Genomic DNA, 27,682 nt, shown 5'->3' with positions numbered 1-27,682 from the left:
ACGTCCGCACAGCCTTTCCCTCTGCAAAACACTATTAACATTCCAGCCGACGTTGACCAAAAAGGTGATAACTGCTCTCCTAAAAATGTTAATTCCCATCAGCACACATTCTCCAGGGTATTTATCAGCTTGTCCATGTCCTATTTACAGAGAGGGATGTTCTATCTGAGTCAACCATTATGAATACTTGACCCCATCTTTTGGGTTAAGCTTTTCCATCAATCTGGGGACAATAGTGCCCCAATAAAGGAACACATGGTTTAGATTTATGTACCAAAGTTACCATGTTTAAGAGGAAATATTGAACCACTAACATAATGTAGGTCTCATAACCATTGGTCATTCTGTACAGTAGACAAAACACAACAGTACTATTTTGAAAACTATTTTGAAAACGTAAAACATTCTCACACCATATTCACTTCTGATATTTAGGAGATTTTATTTATCAAAAAGACAATGAAAGTAAATGTTTCAATGACAAAATAAAGAGCTGAGGAGTAATATACTGTGCCACAAATTCCTTTCTGAACACCTACGTTCTCATAAACTATGATTCCCATTGTGAATAACCATATTCTGCGACGCTGAGAACTTCTACAAGCACTGAAGGAATATATTCCAGCAATAAAGCACAACTTAGTTAAAGCAGAAAAAACCTTCACAGGTATCATTTATCTTCTCATCGCCCACACCGCAATTCAAGAAACGTTAAGCTTTACATAAAATAACAATTTTCTCAGGGATATGAGAAGCTAACTTACATCACCTTACATGTATGCATAGATTTGAATCGTGATGCCAGAGCTTGAGGATAGTTTCCAGTGGAGGCTGCTGAGGGGAGGACGGCTCATAATAATGGCTGGAACGGAGTATAGAATATCATTCCAACATTCCCGCTCCAGCCATTGCCACGAGTCCTAAGTTAAAGTGCCACCAACATCCTGTGATTGGTTCAGAAGAACAATTTGGTGCTTTTAGTGCCTTTTCTCAGCAAGGTACAAATTAAAAAACAAAATAAAAAAGCTTGGCACAATGATTCAGCAAGACTAAGAGAAAATAACAATAATAAAACATTTCAGATTTGTGTATGCATGCGATGAGTTAAGAGCTAGAGCCCACTGATGCCGGGGGATTGTGAGGGAAGAGTGATAAAGAAGGATGCATGACGTTGGAAGCAGAAAAGGCTAGGAGCTGACACTGAAGCTGCACACTGAAGAGTCTTACCCATCTTTTCAGAGAACTCAGTAATAGCACACACATCCACACAGCCCAGAGGAGAAATCAGAGAGATGATAATCACCCCTCTGAGAGATTAATTAAGTCTATTACTATCTCTAAATGAGCCTTCCTGGAAAATATGTAACAGGATGAGACATTTGGAGGGAATGGAGGGAAAGTGGTTGACTCTACTGCCTATTGATTGGCCAGAGGGTGAGTGCTTCAGGCGATCAACAAACACGTAATTTATGTCACATGTTCCACTCTTTACACTCAGATCATGGCAGATAGAGATGTTTGTGTGCAAGTGTGCCTGTGTTTGCATGAGCGAGAGAGAGGGAGAGGATAGCAAGAGTAAAGTGATAGTAAAATAAGACTATGAAAAAAGCTGTGAATCATATTTTAAAGTACTGTTGGTTTTTTTCATACCATTTGATACATTTTTGTCTAATGATCATTTATATATTCATAAGTACGACACAACATTTTTATATCATACTTCATAGATACAGTAGCATCAGATAATATGATCCAGTGTTTAAAAAACAAAAACAAGTTAACAAACACAGAGGAAAACAGGGTAAAGTAAGTGGATACATCAACAGCTCTGGGTGACACCACACCTGAAGCTTCTCTTCTATCATTGGCTGGTTGGCTGCCACAGCTACCACAGTTAGGTACAGTATAAATGAGCCACAGTAGACTAGTATGCCATTCACTTGAAGATGGTAGTAGAAGTACCCCCCCCCACACACACACACACACATATACCTGCGCACACCAAATATCTAACTATATAACCAAGGAGGGACAGCCATGACGAAGTAGAGGTGTTGGTGTGGGGCAGGCCCCTCCTGTTCTGAGACAGCTGGTACAGGTCAGGGGTCAGGTGGGGCAGAAGCAGCGAGGTCACAGCATTATGACAGCGGCTACCTGGGAAACACAAGCACACCAGACAAAATGCATCAATCATTAACCAGCTCTATATAGGCAAGCTATCGATAGGATGACAACCACTAATGTAAGCTACTCACAAAGCTAAGCTTTCTCAACCAAGTCTAAACCAATACCACAGGTGTAATATTAATGTACATATACCTTTACATCCATTACAAACCGCCGCCTTGGGCTAATATTATTTTCCCTTTTTTTAATAAAAAACCAAACAAATTAATTGGTGAGGAACCAATTTGTACTTTTTATTCTGGAAGTGCCACAAGATTGAGGGGAGTAATTTATGATTGGTGGTCAGTGTACGAGTTTTAATTAAGTCTGGGCCAGAGTTCAACCAGCTGGAGATCCAACTGGTTCATTAATCAGCAGCCCCCTGTGACGGCATATAGTAGAACTATAAAAGACCACAGTGCATCACTTTTGTCTCAAATTATACTCAGGAGTTGTCCAAAAGGAAACTCATAAGTTAATTACAGCTTGTAGCTAAGATGATCTAAGGGTTATGCAGTACACGTTGGGCTGAATGGTACTTTAGATGTTTGTTATGTGTCTAACTATACAACTTCGAAGATGATTTCAGGGTTATACTGTATGTTGTGCTGAGAAAATACCACGTACTGTGCCGTCTGTGCTGTATTGAACTTACACTACTGTTCAAAAGTTTAAGGTCACTTAGAAATGTCCTTGTTTTTGAAAGAAAAGCAATTTTTTTGTCCGTTAAAATAACATAAAATTGCTCAGAAATACAGTGTAGACATTGTTAATGTTGTAAATGACTATTGTAGCTGGAAACGGCAGATCTTTTATCAAATCAAATTTGATTTGTCACATACACATGGTTAGCAGATGTTAATAACCTCTTACACCTATGGTGGCGCTATTTCATTTTTGGAAGAAAAACGTTCCCGTTTTAAACAAGATATTTTGTCACAAAAAGATGCTCGACTATGCATATAATTGCTACTGTTCGAAAGAAAACACTCTGACGTGTCCAGAAATACAAATATCTTCTCTGTGCGTGCCCTTTAACGTGAGCTTCAGGCAAAACCAAGATGACTTGGCATCCAGGAAATGACAAGGATTTTTGAGGCTCTGTCTTTCATGATCTCCTTATATGGCTGTGAACGCAAGAGGAATGAGTCTGCCCTTTCTGTCGTTTCCCCAAGGTGTCTGCAGCATTGTGACGTATTTGTAGGCAGATCGTTGGAAGATTGACCATAAGAGACCCATTTACCACGTGTCCGCCCGGTGTCCTGCGCCGAAATTGGTGCGCAAAAGTCACCTGCCAGTATTTTTCCATGGGGCACAGAGAGAGAAGCAAGCTTCCACGAACTGCATGTCAATGAAGAGATATGTGAAAAAACACCTTGAGGATTGATTCCAAACAACGTTTGCCATGTTTCGGTCGATATTATGTAGTTAATCCGGAAAAAGTTTCACGTTGTAGGTGACTGCATTTTCGATTCGTTTCGGTAGGCGCAATGTAGAAAACGGAACGATTTCTCCTACACACAGACGCTTTCAGGAAACACTGCGCATCTGGTATGTGGCTGGGAGTCTCCTCATTGAAAACATCAGAAGCTCTTCAAAGGTAAATGATCTTATTTATTTGGTTATCTGGCTTTTGTGAAAATGTTGCGTGCTACATGCTACACAAAATGCTATGCTAGCTTAGCATACTCTTACACAAATTAGTCAATTTCTATGGTTCAAAAGCATATTTTGAAAATCTGAGATGACAGTGTTGTTAAGAAAAGGCTAAGCTTGAGAGCAAACGCATTATTTTAATTTTATTTGCGATTTTCAGAAATCGTTAACGTTGCGTTATGCTAATGAGCCTGAGGCTTAGTCACAATCCCGGATCCGGGATGGGGAGTTTCAAGAGGTTTTAATGCGAGTGTAGCAAAATGCTTGTGCTTCTAGTTCTGACAATGCAGTAATAACCAACAAGTAATCTAACTAACAATTCCAAAACTACTGTCTTATACACACAAGTGTAAGGGGATAAAGAAAACGTACATAAAGATATATGAATGAGTGATGGTACAGAGCAGCATAGGCAAGATACAGTAGATGGTATCGAGTACAGTATATACATATGAGATGAGTATGTAAACAGTGGCATAGTTAAAGTGGCTAGTGATACATGTATTACATAAAGATGCAGTAGATGATATAGAGTACAGTATATACGTATACATATGAGATGAATAATTTAGGGTATGTAAACATTATATTAGGTAGCATTGTTTAAAGTGGCTAGTGATATATTTTACATAATTTCCCATCAATTCCCATTATTAAAGTGGCTGGAGTTGAGTCAGTGTGTTGGCAGCAGCCACTCAATGTTAGTGGTTGCTGTATAACAGTCTGATGGCCTTGAGATAGAAGCTGTTTTTCAGTCTCTTGGTCCCAGCTTTGATGCACCTATACTGACCTCACCTTCTGGATGATAGCGGGGTGAACATGCAGTGGCTCGGGTGGTTGTTGTCCTTGATGATCTTTATGGCCTTCCACATCGGGTGGTGTAGGTGTCCTGGAGGGCAGGTAGTTTGCCACCGGTGATGCGCTGTGCAGACCTCACTACCCTCTGGAGAGCCTTACGGTTGTGGGCGGAGCAGTTGCCGTACCAGGCGGTGATACAGCCCGCCAGGATGCTCTCGATTGTGCATCTGTAGAAGTTTGTGAGTACTTTTGGTGACAAGGCAAATTTCTTCAGCTTCCTAAGGTTTGAGGCGCTGCTGAGCTTTCTTCACGATGCTGTCTGTGTGGTTGGACCAATTCAGTTTGTCTGTATATGTATGCCGAGGAACATGAAACTTACTACCCTCTCCACTACTGTTCCATCGATGTGGATAGGGGGGTGTTCCCTCTGCTGCTTCCTGAAGTCCACAATCATCTCCTTAGTTTTGTTGATGTTGAGTGTGAGGTTATTTTCCTGACACCACACTCCGAGGGCCCTCACCTCCTCCCTGTAGGCCGTCTCGTCGTTGTTGGTAATCAAGCCTACCACTGTAGTGTCGTCTGCAAACTTGATGATTGAGTTGGAGGCGTGCGTGGCCACGCAGTTGTGGGTGAACAGGGAGAACAGGAGAGGGCTCAGAACGCACCTTTGTGGGGCCCCAGTGTTGAGGATCAACGGGGTGGAGATGTTGTTGCATACCCTCACCACCTGGGGGCGGCCCGTCAGGAAGTCCAGTACCCAGTTGCACAGGGCGGGGTCGAGACCCAGGGTCTCGAGCTTGATGACGAGCTTGGAGGGTAATATGGTGTTAAATGCCGAGCTGTAGTCGATGAACAGCATTCTCACATAGGTATTCCTCTTGTCCAGATGGGTTAGGGCAGTGTGCAGTGTGTTTGAGATTGCATCGTCTGTGGACCTATTTGGGCGGTAAGCAAATTGGAGTGGGTCTGGGGTGTCAGGTAGGGTGGAGGTGATATGGTCCTTGACTAGTCTCTCAAAGCACTTCATGATGACGGAAGTGAGTGCTACGGGGCGGTAGTCGTTTAGCTCAGTTACATTAGCTTTCTTGGGAACATGAATAATGGTGGCCCTCTTGAAAAATGTGTGAACAGCAAACTGAGATAGAGGTTGATTGAATATGTCCGTAAACACACTAGCCAGCTGGTCTGCGCATGCTTTGAGGGTGCGGCTGGGGATGCCGCCTGGGCCTGCAGCCTTGCGAGGGTTAACACGTTTAAATGTTTTACTCACCTCGGCTGCAGTGAAGGAGAGTCCGCATGTTTTCGTTGCAGGCCGTGTCAATGGCACTGTATTGTCCTCAAAGCGGGCAAAAAAGTTATTTAGTCTGCCTGGGAGCAAGACATCCTGGTCTGTGACTGGGCTGGTTTTCTTTTTGTAATCCGTTATTGACTGTAGACCCTGCCACATACCTCTTGTGTCTGAGCCGTTGAATTGAGATTCTACTTCATCTCTATACTGACGCTCAGCTTGTTTGATTGCCTTGCGGAGGGATAGCTGCACTATTTGTATTCAGTCATGTTTCCAGTCACCTTGCCCTGATTAAAAGCAGTGGTTTGCGCTTTCAGTTTCATGCGAATGCTGTAATAAATCCACCGTTTCTGGTTTGGGAATGTTTTAATCGTTGCTATCGGAACGACATCTTCAACGCACATTCTAATGAACTCGCACACCGAATCAGCGTATTCGTTAATGTTGTTGTCTGACGCAATACGAAACATATCCCAGTCCACGTGATGGAAGCAGTCTTGGAGTGTGGAATCAGATTGGTCGGACCAGCGTTGGACAGACCTCAGCGTGGGAGCTTCTTGTTTTAGTTTCTGTCTGTAGGCAGGGATCAACAAAATGGAGTCGTGATCAGCTTTTACGAAAGGATGGCGGGGCAGGGCCTTATATGCGTCGTGGAAGTTAGAATAACAATGATCCAAGGTTTTGCCAGCCCTGATTGCGCAATCGATATGCTGATACAATTTAGGGAGTCTTGTTTTCAGATTAGCCTTGTTAAAATCCCAAGCTACAATGAATGCAGCCTCAGGATGTATGGATTCCAGTTTGCAAAGAGTCAAATGAAGTTCGTTCAGAGCCATCGATGTGTCTGCTTGGGGGGGAATATATACGGCTGTGATTATAATCGAAGAGAATTCTCTTGGTAGATAATGCGGTCAACATTTGATTGTGAGGAATTCTAAATCAGGTGAACAGAAGGATTTGAGTTCCTGTATGTTTTTGTGATCACACCACGTCTCGTTTGCCATAAGGCATACGCCCCCGCCCCTCTTCTTACCAGAAAGATGTTTGTTTCTGTCGGCGCCATGCATGGAGAAACCAGCTGGCTGCACCGACTCCGATAGCGTCTCTCCAGTGAGCCATGTTTCCGTGAAGCAAAGAACGTTACAGTCTCTGATGTCCCTCTGGAATGCTACCCTTGTTCGGATTTCATCAACCTTGTTGTCAAGAGACTGGACATTGGCGAGAAGAATGCTAGGGAGTGGTGCACGATGTGCCCGTCTCCGGAGTCTGACCAGAAGACCGCCTCGTTTCCCTCTTTTACGAAGTCGTTTTTTTGGGTCGCCGGCTGGGATCCATTCCGTTGTCCTGGGTGAAAGGCAGAACCCAGGATCCGCTTCGCGAAAGTCATATTCTTGGTTGTACTGATGGTGAGTTGACGCTGCTCTTATATTCAGTAGTTTTTCCTGACTGTATGTACTGAAACCTAAGATGACCTGGGGTACTAATGTAAGAAATAACACGTAAAAAAAAAAAAACTGCATAGTTTCCTAGGAACGCGAAGCGAGGCAGCCATCTCTGTCGGCGCCGGAATATCTGGAATATCTACATAGTACTGAGGCCCATTATCAGCAACCATCACTCTTGTGTTCCAATGGCACGTTGTGCTAGCAGTGAAGAGGCGACTCCGGGATGCTGGCCTTCTAGGCAGAGTTTCTCTGTCCAATATCTACGTTCTTTTGCCCATCTTCATCTTTTATTTTTATTGGGCAGTCTGAGATATGTATTTGTTTTTGCAACTCTGCCTAGAAGGCCAGCATCCCGGAGTCGCCTCTTCACTGTTGACGTTGAGACTGGTGTTTTGCGGGTACTATTTAATGAAGCTGCCAGTTGAGGACTTGTGAGGCATCTGTTTCTCAAACTAGACACTCTAATGTACTTGTCCTCTTGCTCAGTTGTGCACTGGGGCCTCCCACTCCTCTTTCTATTCTGGTTAGAGACAGTTTTCGCTGTTCTGTGAAGGGAGTAGTATACAGAGTTGTACGAGATCTTCAGTTTCTTGGCAATAGACTGACGAGTTTCAGAAGAAAGTTATTTGTTTCTGGCCATTTTGAGCATGTAATCAAACCCACAAATAATGATAAAGGCCAGTTTCATTGTTTCTTTAATCAGAACAACAGTTTTCAGCTGTGCTAGCATAATTGCAGAAGAGTATTCTAATGATCAATTAGCCTTTTAAAGTATAAACTTAGATTAGCTAACACAACGTGCCATTGGAACACAGGAGTGATGGTTGCGGATAATGGGCCTTTGTACGCCTATGTAGATTCAAATTTATGTTATTTTAATGGATCAAAAATGTGCTTTTCTTTAAAAGCAAGGACATTTCAAAGTGACCCCAAACTTTTGAACGGTAGTGTATGTTATGTTGAACTATTCAATTGTTATCGTTCCATGTCATAATTGAAGTTGTAAATTAATATACATTTGGGGTGAGTCCCATAGAACTATTGTTGAGATCAGCTTTGTATTGCACCCACAGGGCAAACAACACCCACAGAGCAAACAATGGCTTCTTCCTCCAACTACCTCTGCCTCACACCTGACACTATGGAGTCCATTCTTCCAAGCTGTCTGTCACTCAGTCCCTCTTTCTCCAATTCTCCTCTCATCTTCAGTGAGTCCATCACTACCTTTCCAAATACGTCCATTGGAGGGGGTCTGGCGGTCATGTCAGAGAGGGCTAATCACTAAAGCAGATCTCTCTCCAGCAATCTCTCTCCTTACACTTTTTTTCCCTTCTCTCTATCTACTGCTACTCAGGACCTGACCAGCCAATCTCTGATTAAAACTCACACCACCTTATTTCAGAGAGAGAGAGAGAGAGAGAGAGAGAGAGAGAGACCACAGCCTGTGAAATGGGGGCAGAGTTCCTGATGGCCATTGGCTTCGACTGCCCAGAGCCAGGCATGCCTGTTTGGGTAAGAGTATAGAAGAGAAAAGACCCATACTGAAGTTGGAAAAAGAAAAAAAACAATACACCACTGTGGTGTTATATTTTTCATTCAACTCTCATTCACATAGGTCTGTCTAGTTCGGACACTCTTTTTTGTCAAGATAGATCCTAGTGTAAGAGAGGTAAGCAAGGGCAACCAACAGCTTTACATTATTCCAAGTTCTTGTGACACACAAAGCTAGGAAATTGAAAATGTAAAACTCAGACCTGCTTGTATATCATTATACTCTTGGGTAAAGTATTTATTTTTAGGGCAATATTGGTAGAAATGTTACAAATAAGGAGGTTCAGGACCAGTGGATGCTCCTTGAAGGAGGAATGGGAGGACCTTCCTACTCAGTGAATTTCATTTTTTAAATTGTGAAACATTAAAAAAGTTATAATTTTGAGATATATCTATACTAATTATATTCACGTCACCAAATAATTCATGAAAAGATACTGTTATGCAATGAAGGTCTACAATAGCCTCAGCAGCACTCTCTGGGGTAGCACCATGGTGTAGCCGGAGGACATATAGTTTCCGTCCTCCTCTGGGTATATTGACTTCAATATAAAATCTAGGAAGCCCCCTTTCATAGACTTACAAAGTAATTATTACAACTCCCGGAGGACGTTCTCCAACCTATCAGAACTCTTGCAACATGAACTGCCATGTTATCTACCCAATCATAGAATCAGAGAATGAATCTTGTACTTAAAGCATAAGCTACAGCTAGCTGACACTGCAGTGCATACAATGTGGTGAGTAGTTGAACAGTTTTGACCAAATACATTTCTTTAAAAATTAATGAGAAGCAAGAGAGAGAGAGAGCGAGAGCTAGCTATATTTTGTTGTATTCGTTTCACTTTCACTTACTTAGCTAGTGAATGCAGCTAGCTAGTTAGTTTAGCATACTCAAACACCCGGCTCAAACAGAGAGGGAACAGAGAGGGATGCTATGTGAGCTGGCTGGCTATGTCTGTCCAACAATGGAACTCTGGAAGTCAAGGTAAGCTTTTGGTTGTGTTAATTTAATGCCACCAGGGCCCACCGATGTAATTGCTAAACTACTTTCTGTACACTCTATTGCGTGATTGTACCTGGGTTTACAAACGCGTTAGTTCTCTCTACGTTGACTTTGATGATAGCTAATATGACGTCAATATGTCGTGGGGGGGTATGAAGGAATATGATGCAAACCATTAACTTGATAGAACCCACAATCTATCTGCACCCCACCCTACCATCCCTACCCTGATTGGAGTAAACTAACAGACAGCAATACTTCTACTGCTACTGCTCACATGTACGGTACATGTAGTTAAATAATTATACATATATTCTTCATTTCCTCTTTCTGCAAGCGCTGGATTTTCAACCAACCGACCGTTCATTCTGATCTTAGAGAGGTGGAGGGTGGAGAGGAGGAAAGAGTATGAAGTTTGACAGGGGGATGAAGATGACTACGCTGCAGAACTCTGTCTATGAAAAGACCCCAGGCTTACGTCAGATTGGTGATTTTATACCCATCTGAACGATGTCCTGATCCAGACAGGTTGGAATGATGCCAGGAAGGAGGGGGAAGAGAAGAGAGAGAGGCACAGATGAACAGATGGAATTAGAGAAAAAAACGTTTTGGGGAGAAATAGGGGACTAAAAATGAGGAGAATTGTTGATAAAAATGGGGAATATGGTGGATAAAATGAATGGGACAGAGTAGAGGACAAGCAAAGACAAAGAGAGCGAGTCATCGAGAATGAGAGATTGAGTAAAAGAGAGTGAACGAGAGAGAAACAGAAAGAGAGAGAGAAAATGAAAGGAAGAGAAAAGGAGAGAGCGTGAGGTAGAGAGTAACGGTAGGGAGATATGGTACTTTGAAGAGATCAGAGGGCATGAGGCTACCCAGTCTCCCTGGCACACACACACATAGGGAGAGAGAGAGCTCTGCCAGTATCACCCACTTCAAAGCTCTGTCTTTGTGCCACCACAACGAGACCCCCTTCTCCTCCGGAAGAGTCTGGGAGACACACACGTGCATGTATGCACGCACGCACACACACACACACACAGACAGACAGACAGAGCTTCATTTTCTGCACTGTATCTTTTGTAAAGCAAGGGGGCGCTAGAAAGCTGTTTGAGCATAACTCCACCTCGTCATTGAAAGACGTAGGTGGAAAGGAGGGAGGAAAAGAGGGAGGTTAGGAGGAAGGGAATGAAAGCCAATAAATACAGACAGTCCCCAAGATGAATGCTGGAGTGACAAGCTGAGGGAAATAGTATTGCAGCAGTTTAGACATCTGGTAACGTGCCTCAGTAGATCCATGTACAATATACAAACAATATAAAAACTCCAGACAGGATGTCTAATGAGAGAAAGGCAGGAGATAAACTGAATTAAAAAAAAGATATTGATGAAAGTGTCAAGGTAGTGTACTGTAGATAACATAGACAAGACAGACAACAGACCAGTGGAGGCTGTTGTCACATTAAATCACGTTCGATACCTTAATCCATTCCACCCATTACAATGATCCAGCTTCCCTTCACTTGCTTGCAATGCAAAATACATGTCAAATCTCCTTTGTACTGAGTGAGTTGGTAGAGATGTTTACTATCACCCAGCCAGAGTGAAGGAAGATTTAGAAGTCAAACTGAAATCCAGGGTGGATGGGATCAATGTGAGCAGCTGGGGAGGGGTTGTGTTTTGAAGGACCCTGTTCTGTCCGTCACGGCCCATTTCCAGCAGAGCCAGTGTCCAGATGCATGGAGCTGATAGGCCATATCAATCACAACCCAAACTGGCTCCACGGCACAGCTATCACAGCAATCGATTGTCAGTCACAGGCTGGATGAATGGCGTAGACTCTGAGCCAACAGGTTGACCGGGTGGTGTGTGTGTGATGGTGGGGGGAAAGAGAGAAGAGGAGAAGCAGAAATTTTGCATGACAGCCTAGTTTGACCACTCACATTCAAGTATCTATATTACTAAATCTCTCTATCTTAACACATTTGATGGCTACACCGTTGTTTACAACAGTATATCCAGTCTGAACATAGCTCACCCATTGTACTGCATATCAGACCTTCAGTCTGTCCACTCAAATACACTGGTGAACACCATGACATAGTGGATGGATTTATGCTGCCTCTTTAACCCTCCATGTGAGGTCCCTCCATACCTAAGCTGCTACCCACCATCCATCCTTCCCTCTATCCCTCGATTGACTCTCTCCAAAATGGCATCTGTCTGTGTGAGGAGCTCTGTGTTGATCAGGCTGGTGTAATGACAGCCTAAGCTGTTCGTTGGAAGGTCTCAAACATTAAGGAGCTGGCCAATCAGCTTTAGGTAATCTCAGCTCTACTTCCTGGAGAACGCTGGCTGTGCGGAGCAGGCTTGGAGAGAGACAGGCGGTTTTGGCAGCTGGGGATATGTGTGTGTGTGTGAGTGCTTTTATGTGGAGGGTCTATATGTTTATGTGTGTGGGGTGTATAATTCTGAAATGATAATATTTACAGTAAATAGAGAGTAATAAAAACATGTATTTGTAAGTTGTGTTAATCATTTTGACCATAGCTACTTGTTTGTGAAATGTGTTACTGCTAGTCTCAGATCACCTGTGTCACATAGTGTTGTGTGGTCTCACGGAAAGAGAAACGTCAGTGACAGTCCCATACCCACAGAGTCACAGTAATCCCCTGCAGCAAAGTTGGGAGTAAGCTGACGGCATGGAAAAAGATAAACAAGGATTGTCATTTTTCACCCCGTAATGGAAAATTGCGCAGCACTTTCTCTCCACAGCATTTATCTCTAATAGAGTTTTAAAAAATCCATACACTCTAATTTACCACAATCATTTCTACATACAAAATATACTTTCTAACTCTTTGCACTTTGTTTTCTTTCTTCCAATTTAGTTAGCTATTTCATTCTTACTTTAGGGAAGATATCAAAAGCAGAAATAGTTCGAGCAAGAAGGCCTGAATCCACAATATCAAAACAATCTGAATTGGCTATTTTTCTCAAACCACAAACCAATACTTTTATTTAAATCGACTGCTATCGTTTAACAAAATATTCATTTTCTCAATAATAAAAAACTGCAGTCTCCCAAACATCTGAAGTTAACAAAAAATAAAGTGACAGTCAGACTGAAACATTCTGAAAGCAAAAAGAAAACGTTTTCTTCCCTTCCCTCGTAGAGCAAAGGATAGATTGAGGACGTCAGTGACGAATGTCTTGCATTAACTTTGTTGTTTATTTCCCCCCGTAAGCAGTGAAATAACCCTATTAAATCAAGTAGTCACTCGACCATTAATCTCAATGCAGCTGACTAGTCCCTCAAAGCTAAATGGGGTTTAGAATTTGCATGAGGCGAGTTTACCCACAAAGCCTTGCCTAAGAGGATTGCAGTTCAGACAGAGAGCTTATTGTCACACTTGTTCATAGACACAGATTAACGGTAGTAGACCACAAAAGGACTGCACTAACTTCATGGTATGGCGCACAAGTTCCCCTCATTGCATTGCTAGTGAAGAGAGCTCTCTTTCAGTAGCGGAAATACAGCAAATTACAATGCAGCAGTTACTTCTGTGACATCTATGGATTAATAGCTACTCTGTACTCTTCATTTCACATGAGTACTTACTGCACGGTTATTTGCCTTTTTGACTTCAGTTTCAATATCAGGTGTTTATGGGTGCCAGGAAGGCCTGCAAATACAGCATTTTGGGTAACTCAGATTGTTCTGGCATTTCTCACATAGAAACTTCATTGGGAGGAACGATGTTGAATATGCTTTTATAAGAATATTTTGAAGATAAATACACAACGCAGAGACAGAGGACGAGAAGTCAATAGAGTAGTAACGATCAATGTAATAGGGAATTATCAATGGAAGTAGTTGGTTTTCATTTCAGTTCAACATCTGTTAGGAATGTCAGTCCTGAACTTATAGCAAGTGTGGCACGTTTTCATTGGTCCAACCTGAAATAGGATACTTGTTATTTGGGCATTGGCTCAGTTTTATTGCAAGTAATTCTAATTGGTCAACCACAGGCTAGGGCTGGGTTATAAACTACATCCTGTTCCTTTCTTCTGTGGAGAGAATCACAGAAGAGAGTCTCAGGAGAGCATCACTGAGGACAGGGGAGAATGACCATCTACTCCCAATCATGATTTGTCCTTTTTGAATAAACCTATTTTCCTCCCCTGATTTGCTTTGGGGTATGTGTTATTGAAGAGTAACATCAACAGCTAACACTTTTGACATTTGTATCACAAACCATTTTGGAGAAAATCATGACTTTTTAGCCCTACCTTAATAGCCCTACCTCTTGTCAGCAGCCTGATCACTACAAATAGACTTCGATTTAAAGTGGTTGAAAAGGTTGTGAGAATGTCGATATATGCCTTCTTCAGCACTCACAAAAAAAATAAAAAAGCCAATGTGGATGCTCGGAGTCGGAGAGCACAGCTAAGACCACTGCACAATGCTCTAGCAAGCCATGGGAATAGTTGACGATAGTTGATGGAAACACCAAGTGCCCTCCCCAAACCATAGCCCTAACCTTAATCACTCGGAATGAATGCCTAAACTGTTAATCTTTCAGCTGTTTCTGTTTTAACCTTGTAACAACACAGAATTAACCCTGTAACCACGCAGAATTAACCCTGTAACCACACAGAATTAACCCTGTAACCACACAGAATTAAATCTGTAACGACACAGAATTAAACCTGTAACCACGCAGAATTAACCCTGTAACCAAGCAGAATTAACCCTGTAACCAAGCAGAATGAATGTGTCAAAATAGACATTCCTCCATAATAAGTCAGATCCCGAAAGGAAAATGTGAGATCTTGTTGCTGGCCCTGTCGAAGCTCACATAACAGGTCCCCGGTGTGACGACCTGAGACGCCCGGAAACGTGATTCAGAAGACAGATCAGAACTTTGAGCGGCCTACAGGGCTGTGACCCAATCCAGAGCTTTGCCTGTGAGTAGGGAGATGACGAAATCCACCCTGTCTTTGTCAGAGGTGAAGGCAGCAGGGTGATGGTCTACATACAGGTTACATTGCATGAGAAATCCTTGACATTTCCCTGGGGAGCCGTCATTTATTAGGCATGGATTTTGGGGGAGATGAAGAAGAGGAGGCTGTGGCACCTGATATCGGTGAAGCAGGAATGGTCTGGTGAAGGAGGTTGCAGAGTTCATCGATTCGTACCTCCTGTCGTTCTTGGTGAAGTATTCTGTAATGAACACGATGGGAGACAGAGCTGGTTTCAAGCGGAGGGCGCAGCAGGTGTTTATTGTAAAGGACCACAGGAGGAGGCAGGTAGCTGGGTCCAGGGGCAGGCAGAAGGTCATACACATGGGATCCAAAAAGGCAACAGTACAGGAAGTGAAAAGGCTAGTAACATCGTCCGGGAGAGTAGGTAATAGGTTGATAACAGGAAATCCAATAGGCTAAAGTACAAGCAGGGAATAGGTAAAATGCATCATTAGTGAGGCAGGCAAAAACTGGAGGAATACATTACAGTAAACACAGCACTCCAAATAAAAGTGTGTCACAAAACAAACAATACCTCACAATAATGGAGGTGCAAAGAACTGAACAAAATAGTGTGTGAAAATGACATACAGGTGTGTGAACAGGTGATCAGAATTCAGGAGATTGGGATCTGGAGAGTGAGCTGCGTTCAGGGGATCTACTGTGTTTGAGAGCGTGAGATGGAAAGTGGGCTATAAAGTGAGCTGCATTCAGGGGATCTACGTGTTTGAGTGTGAGTTGGAAGCAGATGTTACAACATGTTCCTTAGCAATCTACACACAATACCCCATAATGACAAAGTGAAAACAGGTTTATAGAATTGTTTGCAAATGTACATACAAAAAATGAAACACCTTATTTACATGAGCATTTATGTTGCTATCAGATTAGAAATTGAGCTCCGGTGCATCCTGTTCATGTCACGCCCTGACCGTAGAGATCTTTTTATTCTCTATGTTTGGTTGGTCAGGGTGTGACTCGGGTGGGAAACTCTATGTTCTGTGTTTCTATGTTTTGGCCGGGTATGGTTCTCAATCAGGGACAGCTGTCTATCGTTGTCTCTGATTGGGAATCATACTTAGGCAGCCTTTTTCCCTTTTGTATTTTGTGGATAGTTGTCTATGCTCGTGGCCTGCATAGCCCTAGTAAGCTTCACGTTCGTTTTTGCTGTTTCTTGTTTTGTTGGCAACATTTATAATAAAGTAAAATGTATGCTCACCACGCTGCACCTTGGTCCGTTCATTTCCACGACGACAGCGATCGTAACAGAACTACCCACCACCAAAGAAGGACCAAGCAGCGTGGACAGGACGAGTGGATGTGGGAGGAGATCCTGGACGGTAAACGACCCTGGACACAGGCTGGAGAATATCGCCATCCAAAGGAGGAAATAGAGGCAGCGAAGGAGGAGCGGCGACGATATGAGGAGGCAAGTCATCGATGGAAGCCCGAGAAGCCACTCCAAAAACATTTTTTGGGGGGTGGCACACCGGGAGGTTGGCGGATCTAACTCCCCGTGCCCATGGCAAGGAGCGCAGTACTGGTCAGGCACCGTGTTATGTGGTAAAGCGCACGGTGTCTCCAGTGCGCGTACACAGCCCGGTGTCCTCGGAGCAAGTGCCACGCTAGAGTGGGCATCCAGCCAGGGCAAATTGTGCCAGCCCAGCGCTCTTGGTCTCCGGTGCACCATTTCGGCCCAGAGTATCCTGCGTCGGCTCTGCGCACTGTGTCTCCTGGTGTGCTGGGACAGCTCAGGGAGTCCTGTGCCTGCGTTCCGCACGTGATGGGCTAAAGTGGGCATTCAGCCGCGAGGAGCGGTGCAAGTTCTAAGCACCAGATCTCCAGTGCTCCCCCACAGCCCGGTTCGACGTGTGCCTGCGCTCTGGAGATGCCGTGCTAAAGTGGGCATTCAGCCTGGAAGAGCTCACTCCACTTCTTGGCTTCCATGGAAACCCCCACGGGAACCCTTCCCCAATAGAATCTTTCCCCCACGGGAACCACACCTGTTGGAATTCTCACAAACTCTCTCAAACAATCACAACTTTTCTCGCAGCTCTGGTATATAAAGCTTTTTTGAGGCCTTGCTCACAATTCATTCTGTGGCAGCACAATGACCAAACGATTTACTGGATGTGAGGCTCTTGATCATATCTTTGATCATGACACTGGTGTGGTGGAGAGAGTCTTTGTTAAACTTTGACACAAAGTAGTCTGTGATAAATAGCACAATGTGTTTCATCTGAGTATTTATTATAGTCTAAATAATCCATACATTATGCTTTTTTAAAACTCAAAAACTAGTTATATGAGCTCAGTTCAATGAGGCCTACAGGCCATAAATAGCAAATAGAAGTTCAAAACTTTCAAAAGAACTTAAGTTGATAAAAAATATCTAACACAACATTAGGTGATAATATATGGATTATTATGGATTTATAATCAGCAATAATGGGGTGGTCATTTTGGACCGGGAACAGAGAACAAATTAACATGAAACAAACACAACAGGAGGGTTAAAAAATAAGCTCCTGTAGACTACCCGTGCACGTTCATCCACTCAGAAAATAATTCCAGCATCCAAACCTCAACAGTACACTGTTCAAAACGCCTATAGGAATTGTAATGACATTTGGAGATTGTCATTAGGCCTATACTTGTAGCGTGAATTTATGCATCCACTTTTGTCCACATACACCTCGGTCTCGACTACTGATCTCCGCCTTGTCCATGTATCTCGGCCACTCGTCTCCACCTTGTCCATGTGTCTCGGCCACTCATCTCAGCCTTGTCCATGTGTCTCGGCCACTCGTCTCCGCCTTGTCCATGTGTCTCGGCCACTCGTCTCCGCCTTGTCCATGTGTCTCGGCCACTCGTCTCCGCCTTGTCCATGTGTCTCGGCCACTCGTCTCCGCCTTGTCCATGTGTCTCGGCCACTCGTCTCCGCCTTGTCCATGTGTCTCGGCCACTCATCTCCGCCTTGTCCATGTGTCTCGGCCACTCATCTCAGCCTTGTCCGTGTGTCTTGGCCACTCATCTCAGCCTTGTCCATGCGTGTCTCGGCCACTCGTCTCAGCCTTGTCCATGCGTGTCTCGGCCACTCATCTCAGCCTTGTCCATGCGTGTCTCGGCCACTCATCTCAGTCTTGTCCATGCGTGTCTCGGCCACTCATCTCAGCCTTGTCCATGCGTGTCTCGGCCACTCGTCTCCGCCTTGTCCGTGTGTCTCGGCCACTCGTCTCAGCCTTGTCCGTGCGTGTCTCGGCCACTCTTCTCAACCTTGTCCGTGCGTGTCTCGGCCACTCGTCTCCGCCTTGTCCGTGTGTCTCGGCCACTCTTCTCAACCTTGTCCGTGCGTGTCTCGGCCACTCGTCTCCGCCTTGTCCGTGTGTCTCGGCCACTCATCTCAGCCTTGTCCATGAGTGTCTCCGCTACTCATCTCCGTCTTGGCAAAATGTAAGTGTTCTCATCGAACAACAACACAATTCGGTGCATATACCACCCAGTTTCAAGTCAATTTGCTGATTTTTTACTAGGCTGACATGCAGTAATGTTAAACTATGGTGTAATAGTCTATAGTTTTTTGACATATTGTGTTAATTGTGATAGGCTCAGGATTTACCATTACAGCGTACCCTACTTTTATTTTTCTGGGCTGTAGTACCGGACCGGCTTACTTTCACCCCTGAGTATAAATGTTTAAAGCAATATGACAATTATACTTTTTTTTAAATTCAAGGGTACTTTTGAGATTGAATAAATTAACGTGAAATGTTTATTTCAGAATCTATACATACTCCATATTTTAGAGTACAGGTGGTATGTATAATTCTAAAAAGGGCCTAAAATTGCCACTTAAATCATAATTTTATATTTACAAAAGTAAAATTACGTGTAAGTGTTACAAATGCCTGGAGTGGTGGGTGCAGAGTCAAATGCAGAGCGCAGAGGATACTGGGGAAACAGACTTTATTAGGATTCCCAAAACGAACGCCCAAACCAACGGGCAAAAAATCGACAGAAAATAGCCCAACCCAACACAGGGCACAAACGGGTAGGAACACAACACGCACAACCGGACTAACAGAAAAACAATCCCGCTCAAAAATAAGCGGGCCTAACAGGCTTAAATAGACATGAACCCCCCCCCCCTGACGCATGGCTCCCGCAGCGCGCCGCCACCGGCCTCGAGGGTGGAGGAGGTGGAAGTCCCTCAGTAGTGATGGGTCCAAAATGTCCCGAAACCGGTACCCAGCACCTCTCCTACGGACCGTACCCCTCTAGGTCCACGAGGTACTGCAGGCCCCTCACCCGGCATCTAGAGTCCAGAATAGAACATACGACATGACGAGGTACTCATAATGTCCAGATGTGGTACTAAAAGCGGTCTTACAGTCATCTCCCTCCCGGATACGCACCAAATTATACGCACTCCTAAGGGCCAGTTATGTGAAAAAACGCGGCCTGTGAAATGATTCCACCGCCGTAGCGATGAGAGGTAGTGGGTAACTAAACCCCACTGTGATGGAATTTAGACCTCTATAAATCAATGCACGAACGCAGACCTCCCTTCCTTTTTCTTCACAAAAAAGAAGCTTGAGGAGACGGGTGACGTGGAGGGCCGGTGGGAGTCGTGACAGTAAGAAATGTTTTTCTGGTAAAAGGTTTTGCTTGAAAACTGTTTCATTGGTCATCTTTCCTGTCTGAGGTTGTCATTAAGTAATATGTTTCCACCTGTCTGAAGATAAGGGTTCTCTATTAATGGTAACATTCAAATGGCGTAATAACTCCCCACTTCAGAGTACTTATACCATTCTGAGTGGTAAGACATTTCATAAGTCACTATTTTATAAAAAAATATATATATAAAATCTCATCTTTGCAATGTCTCGTTGTTGCTGGATCCCTGTTCTGTGTTGTCAACTTAGCTTTTTACATCATTTGAATAAGCCTCTTTAAGTATGAGCCTGTCTGCAGTGTTTCATTATAGTGAGGAAAGCAGCTTTGGATGCTAAATTTAACATGGATCTGCTGCATTAATTCTCTAATATTTATCAGAAGAAAAAAGTGGTTGGAATGTGGCTTCATCCGTGTTCGAAATTCAGCAAGAAAGCTGTGTGACACATAAGTTATAAACAAGCTTTGACACCTCATTTGATCCCTGAAACTCCCATACTTCAGATTATGATTATCAATATTTTTATGGTATTGAAATACACATTTCTCCTGCAGCACAGCTCAGAAATGCCTTAAGATTGTGGAAAATAGTTAAATATATTGTCAACTCCATTTCTGTGCATTGAAAAAGACTATTGGCATTGTGAACTATACAACACTGGAGAATAAATGACAATGAATATTTGAGAATCAACACTAAACTAAATAAAAGCCACATTAAGAACATTCAACAAGGTGAAAAACATATCACAGTAACACACTGTTCCCTTGAGAAAGCAAAGAGACTGTCAGTGATGTACTATTCAGACAAGGATGAGCACAAGAGATACATAAAATCACATTGGCAGCTGCACAGTTCCTCTTCTCTTATCTCCACTGACTAGGCTTGACTAGACTAGACTCGTTTTGACTGAATAAGGAAGCGTGTGTGAAAACAGTGAAGCTAGCTATGTCACCCACCATCTAGCCTGTTCCTGAGGCAACAATGACAGCTAGCTAGTCACAGTCTGTCTGGTACTTTCATATCATAGTATTTCACTAGCGCTGTCTGGGACACGAAAGGTACGGACTAGAGGCATGGGTTCCCATAATCTCACCCAAGGCCTAAAATACATTACTTCAATCATCTTCTTCTGACCCAAAACAGGACAACTTTACAACAATCCTTGCAATATAACCAAACATCCCTTTCGGATTCACGTATTTTTTCCACAACCTTGACCCTGATTTACAGCTATCTGGCTGTCTATCTCTTGGCACTGTGTGGAGCTTCAAATATATCCTTCCCTTCTGTCAGGTATAAAGACTATGGGACACATTTAGTCCAGAGTGTGTGGAGGGCTCTCTTTTTATCTATGTGGCATACTTAGCATCTGAGGGATAGTTACTGTATGTTCTTGTCACGTCTAATCAAGGTGGGTGGAATCAGGCGCAGAGAGCAGATAGCGATATGAAAGTTTTATTCTCCGGTGAACAATAAACACGGTCAACCCAAATACACACAGGGTGAAATAATCCAACACAGGATAAAAGACGAACCGGAGAATAAGAACACAAGAACACCGACAGACATAGATGACAAATAAACAATCCCGCACAAAACAAGGGCGGGACAACCTACATTATATACAGACACTAATTAACTAAACAACACACAGGTGAAACCAATCAGACAAAACCAACAGATACACGAAAAGGGATCGGTAGTGGCTAGTAGGACGGTGACGACAACCGCTGAGCACCGCCTGAACGGGCAGGAGAGCGAACCTCGGCGGAAGTCGTGACAGTTCTGTCTTGGTGATACACTTTGGTTAAGAGTCAGAGAGATTCTGGTTTTGTTCCATTATCCACACTGCTATACCAGTCAATATGAATAATCACTGTATTGGCAATGCATTTGAAGGGGTAGCTACAAGTCAATAGACATGTTGCAAACATCTTACTGATAGTCTACTCATAGTTTAAATCAAGTGTTACCTGAGGATCAGATGTGGATGAATGCTGGGATTATACTCCTGCATTAATGAAGTGCTACTAAATTGAGTGGTCACCTTCTCCCAGCCTACCCGATGATCCACTTAAAGCTAGGGGTCCGGGCCCTGCAGGCCTCTTCAGTTTTGCCTCCCTCCATCACAAATGGCCTGAGCTTACTTTATAATTGCCTATAACAATAACATACGCAGCTGTTCAACCTGGCTGCATCTGGTGCAGAATGAAGGAACCAAGGAAGGGAGGAAAACTTTAAAGGCGTCCTGAAGTTTAGATGGAGAGGACAGTAAATACCCAAAGGCAGATATATAGGCGTCTTCTCTCTCCTCTCGCAAAATGGAAAGAAGGAATATCTGAAATTATTAATGGAAAAATACGTTGGGAAATTAGGAAGGACTGTGATGTAATGTTCCTCCATTTTGTGAGAAGGGCCGTGTCTACATTTGAAATGGCACCCATTTGGGGAACAAATTAGTGCACTATAATGGAAATGGGGTGCAATTGGGTATGAAACCTTTGCATTTCCCTCCACATGGGCTACCCTCACCCAAAGGAGTACAATGTACATGATCTGTAAAATAAAATAAATAGGAAAAACACATGTGAGCAGAGTTGCTGTTTGATAAAGGGAATATACCTCCTTACTGAAGGCTGAGGCACTGATCCCAGGCCAGTAGAAAATCCTGCTGAGCTGTGTCCCAGTAGGGGACCTCAGATCTGTTAAGTTAGAGGCCTACGGGTGGGTTGACCACAACCACACGGCAACCAAACAGGCACAGAGCTGTATGAGGAAGAATGGGCTGAGAAAGACACCTCTAGGTTTGTGTTTATGTGCCTGTGTGCGTGTGCATGTGTGTGCATGCCTCTGTGCATATGTGTGTGTCATTGTGTACAATGTAGCTCTCATCAGGGAGAAATCACTCATATATAGTAAAAAATTAAAATGTTCTCTCATCAGGGAGAAATTACTCAAATATAGTAAATGGACGTGAACAGATGCCTTGGCTGTGTACACATGAAAAAACATGAAAAATGAGGAGCCGGTAGAGGACAGTGAGAGCGTATCAGCTAAACTCACCGAACTAGCTGCATGTACACCAAACAACCAAAGATAAAACGTCTCAGATTATCAGTGACATTTACATGTCAGAAATGATAAGGGAGTATTGCATCAGTGTTGGCAAATTGTAACTTAAATCAACCACTTTCAAAAGATTTGGAACATGTGCTTTGCCAATGGCACAACATACAAAGCTTTTGACCAGGACGAAGAAATATGGTCATACTTGTGACAAATTACATTTACTGTGGATGTGTAGTCTAGCCTATGCAAAACATGTACAGTGCCTTGCGAAAGTATTCGGCCCCCTTGAACTTTGCGACTTTTTGCCACATTTCAGGCTTCAAACATAAAGATATAAAACTGTATTTTTTTGGTGAAGAATCAACAACAAGTGGGACACAATCATGAAGTGGAACGACATTTATTGGATATTTCAAACTTTTTTAACAAATCAAAAACTGAAAAATTGGGCGTGCAAAATTATTCAGACCCTTTACTTTCAGTGCAGCAAACTCTCTCCAGAAGTTCAGTGAGGATCTCTGAATGATCCAATGTTGACCTAAATGACTAATGATGATAAATACAATCCACCTGTGTGTAATCAAGTCTCCGTATAAATGCACCTGCACTGTGATAGTCTCAGAGGTCCGTTAAAAGCGCAGAGAGCATCATGAAGAACAAGGAACACACCAGGCAGGTCCGAGATCCTGTTGTGAAGAAGTTTAAAGCCGGATTTGGATACAAAAAGATTTCCCAAGCTTTAAACATCCCAATGAGCACTGTGCAAGCGATAATATTGAAATGGAAGGAGTATCAGACCACTGCAAATCTACCAAGACCTGGCCGTCCCTCTAAACTTTCAGCTCATACAAGGAGAAGACTGATCAGAGATGCAGCCAAGAGGCCCATGATCACTCTGGATGAACTGCAGAGATCTACAGCTGAGGTGGGAGACTCTGTCCATAGGACAACAATCAGTTGTATATTGCACAAATCTGGCCTTTATGGAAGAGTGGCAAGAAGAAAGCCATTTCTTAAAGATATCCATAAAAAGTGTTGTTTAAAGTTTGCCACAAGCCACCTGGGAGACACACCAAACATGTGGAAGAAGGTGCTCTGGTCAGATGAAACCAAAATTGAACTTTTTGGCAACAATGCAAAACGTCATGTTTGGCGTAAAAGCAACACAGCTCATCACCCTGAACACACCATCCCCACTGTCAAACATGGTGGTGGCAGCATCATGGTTTGGGCCTGCTTTTCTTCAGCAGGGACAGGGAAGATGGTTAAAATTGATGGGAAATGGATTGAGCCAAATACAGGACCATTCTGGAAGAAAACCTGATGGAGTCTGCAAAAGACCTGAGACTGGGACGGAGATTTGTCTTCCAACAAGACAATGATCCTGAACATAAAGCAAAATCTACAATGGAATTGTTCAAAAATAAACATATCCAGGTGTTAGAATGGCCAAGTCAAAGTCCAGACCTGAATCCAATCGAGAATCTGTGGAAAGAACTGAAAACTGCTGTTCACAAATGCTCTCCATCCAACCTCACTGAGCTCGAGCTGTTTTGCAAGGAGGAATGGGAAAAAATTTCAGTCTCTCGATGTGCAAAACTGATAGAGACATACCCCAAGCGACTTACAGCTGTAATCGCAGCAAAAGGTGGTGTTTCAAAGTATTAACTTAAGGGGGCTGAATAATTTTGCATGCCCAATTTTTCAGTTTTTGGTTTGTTAAAAAGGTTTGAAATATCCAATAAATGTCATTCCACTTCATGATTGTGTCCCACTTGTTGTTGATTCTTCACAAAAAAATACAGTTTTATATCTTTATGTTTGAAGCCTGAAATGTGGCAAAAGGTCGCAAAGTTCAAGGGGGCCGAATACTTTCGCAAGGCACTGTAAATGTCTTAAGTCAATAAATATTCAACGCCTTTGTTATGGCAAGCCTAAATAAGTTCAGGAGGAAACATGTGCTCAACACGTCACATAGTAAGTTAAATGGATTCAGTCTGTGTGCAATAACCGTGTTTAACATGATTTTTGAATGACTACCTCATCTCTGTACCCCACACATGCAATTATATGTAAGGTCCCTCAGTCGAGCAGTGAATTTCAAACACAGATTCAATCACAAAGACCAGGGAGGTTTCCAATGCCTCACAAGGAAGGGCACCTATTGATATCTTGATAAAATAATAAATGAATAAATGAATATCCTTTTGAGCATAGTGAAGTTATTCATTACACTTTGGAAGGTGTATCAAAATACCCAGTTACTACAAAGATACAGCTGTCATTTCTAACTCATATGCCGGAGAGGAAAGAAGCCGCTCAGGGATTTCACCATGAGGCCAATGGTGACTTTAAAACAGTTACTGAGTTTAATGGCTGTGACAGGAGAAAACTGAAGATGGGTCAACAGCATTCTAGTTACTCCACCATAATTGACAGAGTGAAAAGAAGGAAGCTTCTACAGACTAAACCTATTGCAAAACATGCGTCCTGGATGGTAAGTTGGTGGTTGAAGATATCCCTCTAGTGGTGTGGGGGCTGTGCTTTGGCAAAGTGGGTTGGGTTATATCCTTCCTGTTTGACCCTGTCCGGGGGTATCATCTCCTGACCCCTCCTGTCTCAGCCTCCAGTATTTATGCTGCAGTAGTTTATGTGTCAGTTTGTTATATCTGGAGTACTTCTCCTGTCTTATCTGGTGTCCTGTGTGAATTTAAGTATGCTCTCTCTAATTCTCTCTTTCTCTCTTTCTTTCTCTCTCTCAGAGGACCTGAGCCCTAGGACCATGCATCAGGACTACCTGACATGATGACTCCTTGCTGTCCCCAGCCCACCTGGCCTGCTGCTGCTCCAGTTTCAACTGTTCTGCCTGTGATTATTATTATTTGACCATGCTGGTCATTTATGAACATTTGAACATCTTGGTCATGTTCTGTTATAATCTCCACCCGGCACAGCCAGAAGAGGACTGGCCACCCCTCATAGCCTGGTTCCTCTCTTGGTTTCTTCCTAGGTTTTGGCCTTTCTATGGAGTTTTTCCTAGCCACCGTGCTTCTAAACCTGCATTGCTTGCTGTTTGGGGTTTTAGGCTGGGTTTCTGTACAGCACTTTGAGATATCAGCTAATGTACGAAGGGCTATATAAATAAATTTGATTTGACACATTTGATTTGATTTGTTTGCAAGGGAGTCGTTAAGGGGGGAAACATAAATGATTCATGGGGCCCTAGCCTGATAGGGGCCCCTAAATGTTAAGAAAATTATTTGTTTATAATTTAAACATTGTTAGACAAAAAAATCTGTAATGTAAATTAAAATGTGTAACCATAATCAGATCAGGCATCTTTACCCAACCATCCTGTTTGTACCCCCCACCCTCCCATAATGCACATGGGTTGGTCCATTCTCCACTAGAAGCAACAACAACAAATACAGCTGATCTGACAGATGCTCCGGCACGCAGCCTAAGCATTCACGAGAGATAACTACTATGCCCCCCTCAAAAAATGAAATCAGGTTTCCAGAAAAGGGAAGTGCAGACTGCCTGCTGAACTGAGTAGCCTAGCTAGCCAATATAGCTGGCTTGATAGCTTACTAGCTACTGGTAGCTGCCTACTGTCGTGTCTCTGGCTATCATTAAATGTGAATGCTGTTATTTTATCAAATCAAATCTCTGTCATTATTATTATGTGATTAAACTAATCATGTACATTTAATTAACTAGGAAGTCGGGGGCCACGGGAAATTTTCAGATTACAACGTTATAATTAATACTTTAATATCTGATCAATGGGCAAAGAAAAAGGGGCATGGACCGATAAAGGAGCAGGAAAGACTAAATGGATTCACGACACACAGTGGGTCATTATATTCATTGAAATGCTAATCCTTTGCACATGAACGGCCGCTCATTCGGGAATAATTGCAAAAAATATATTTACGCCCATATGTCGTTGTTGTCTTCTCAGTTGGAATCGTCGGTCCGTCTGCTGAAAAGTCTGTTCATCAGAGAGTCTCTGGTTACCTCCCCAGAAGTCACAACATCTTTTATGATTGTAGCTTTATCAGGGGCTCTGGATAGTGTCTGTTGTAATGGATAAGTCAGGCATCCATTGTTCTTAGAATAGATGTTTCGACGGTGGTCAGTATTCTCATCCTGGGTTTAAAATTTCTAGCTGCAGTCCAGTAATTATATCTAAGATTTGCTCTTATTCTGTAGGGATCGATAGTCTCAGAGTTGAACCATTTCCAGCCGTGTAGATAATGCTCCACGTGGTATGGTTTTCTAGTCTTAGGAATTCAACCATTTGCAACCTCAGCTAATTAGCTATTATTTAGAAGTTATTATAGCTGAATTCCCAAATATTTGCATGATATTTGTTAGCTAGCAAGACTAAAATTAAAACCTAGCATGTAGCCTACTACTACTGCTATGGACAAAGATCCCAACATGTGTCTACTACATGAAGTTGAAACAGTAGACCTTGGAGGACCTTAGGCACATGATGAATTAGACACACTTAAATACATATTCTATTTGATATGTATACTATTAAAACGTATTTTCTTTCAGTATTAGATTTTTTGTATGGTAACCTTTGTACGAGAGAACATTAAACCTTAAATTCCATTTGTTTACTCACTTCCAAGTGCATAGACAGCCCCAGGTAGGCAGAATGTCAGCAGAAAGCTGTCAGACAGACTGATGCAGAGGAGAGCAGGGAGAAGGAAGAGGAGTTAAGGAGTAGCAGCAGGACCAGTGAAGGAGTAACACAAGATTGAACAAGCAAGTAATAAAGGAAAGGAAGAGTATGGACAGATTCGAAGTGAGGAACATGAGGTTTTACATCTTCCAGCACTGTGGCCAGAGAAAGTACAAGACCATGAAAGAGAAGCTATTGTTCGGTGACCCGCCAACAGGTGTGGTGAGGAGACAGAACTGTATAAAATCATGCCCCCAGACTCAGAAAGCAAGTCATTCCCCAACTATTTATAGTACAG

The 27,682-nt window shown here is 42.9% G+C and overlaps 1 protein-coding gene across 1 annotated transcript in view; it reads right to left on the bottom strand.

Moving 5' to 3' along the window:
• Positions 1–417: 417 nt before the first annotated feature.
• Positions 418–27,682, bottom strand: part of LOC135522062 (t-SNARE domain-containing protein 1-like) — a 123,533-nt gene continuing 96,268 nt past the window's right edge. Inside the window, exon 12 of the mRNA XM_064947978.1 lies at positions 418–2,154. The gene's annotated coding sequence lies outside the window, so the exon portion shown is untranslated. The remainder of the gene's footprint in view (positions 2,155–27,682) is intronic.

The sequence above is a fragment of the Oncorhynchus masou genome, chromosome 30, assembly GCF_036934945.1.
Source record: "Oncorhynchus masou masou isolate Uvic2021 chromosome 30, UVic_Omas_1.1, whole genome shotgun sequence".
Classification (NCBI taxonomy): Eukaryota; Metazoa; Chordata; class Actinopteri; order Salmoniformes; family Salmonidae; genus Oncorhynchus; species Oncorhynchus masou.
This window is presented reverse-complemented; position numbering and strand designations above follow the sequence as displayed.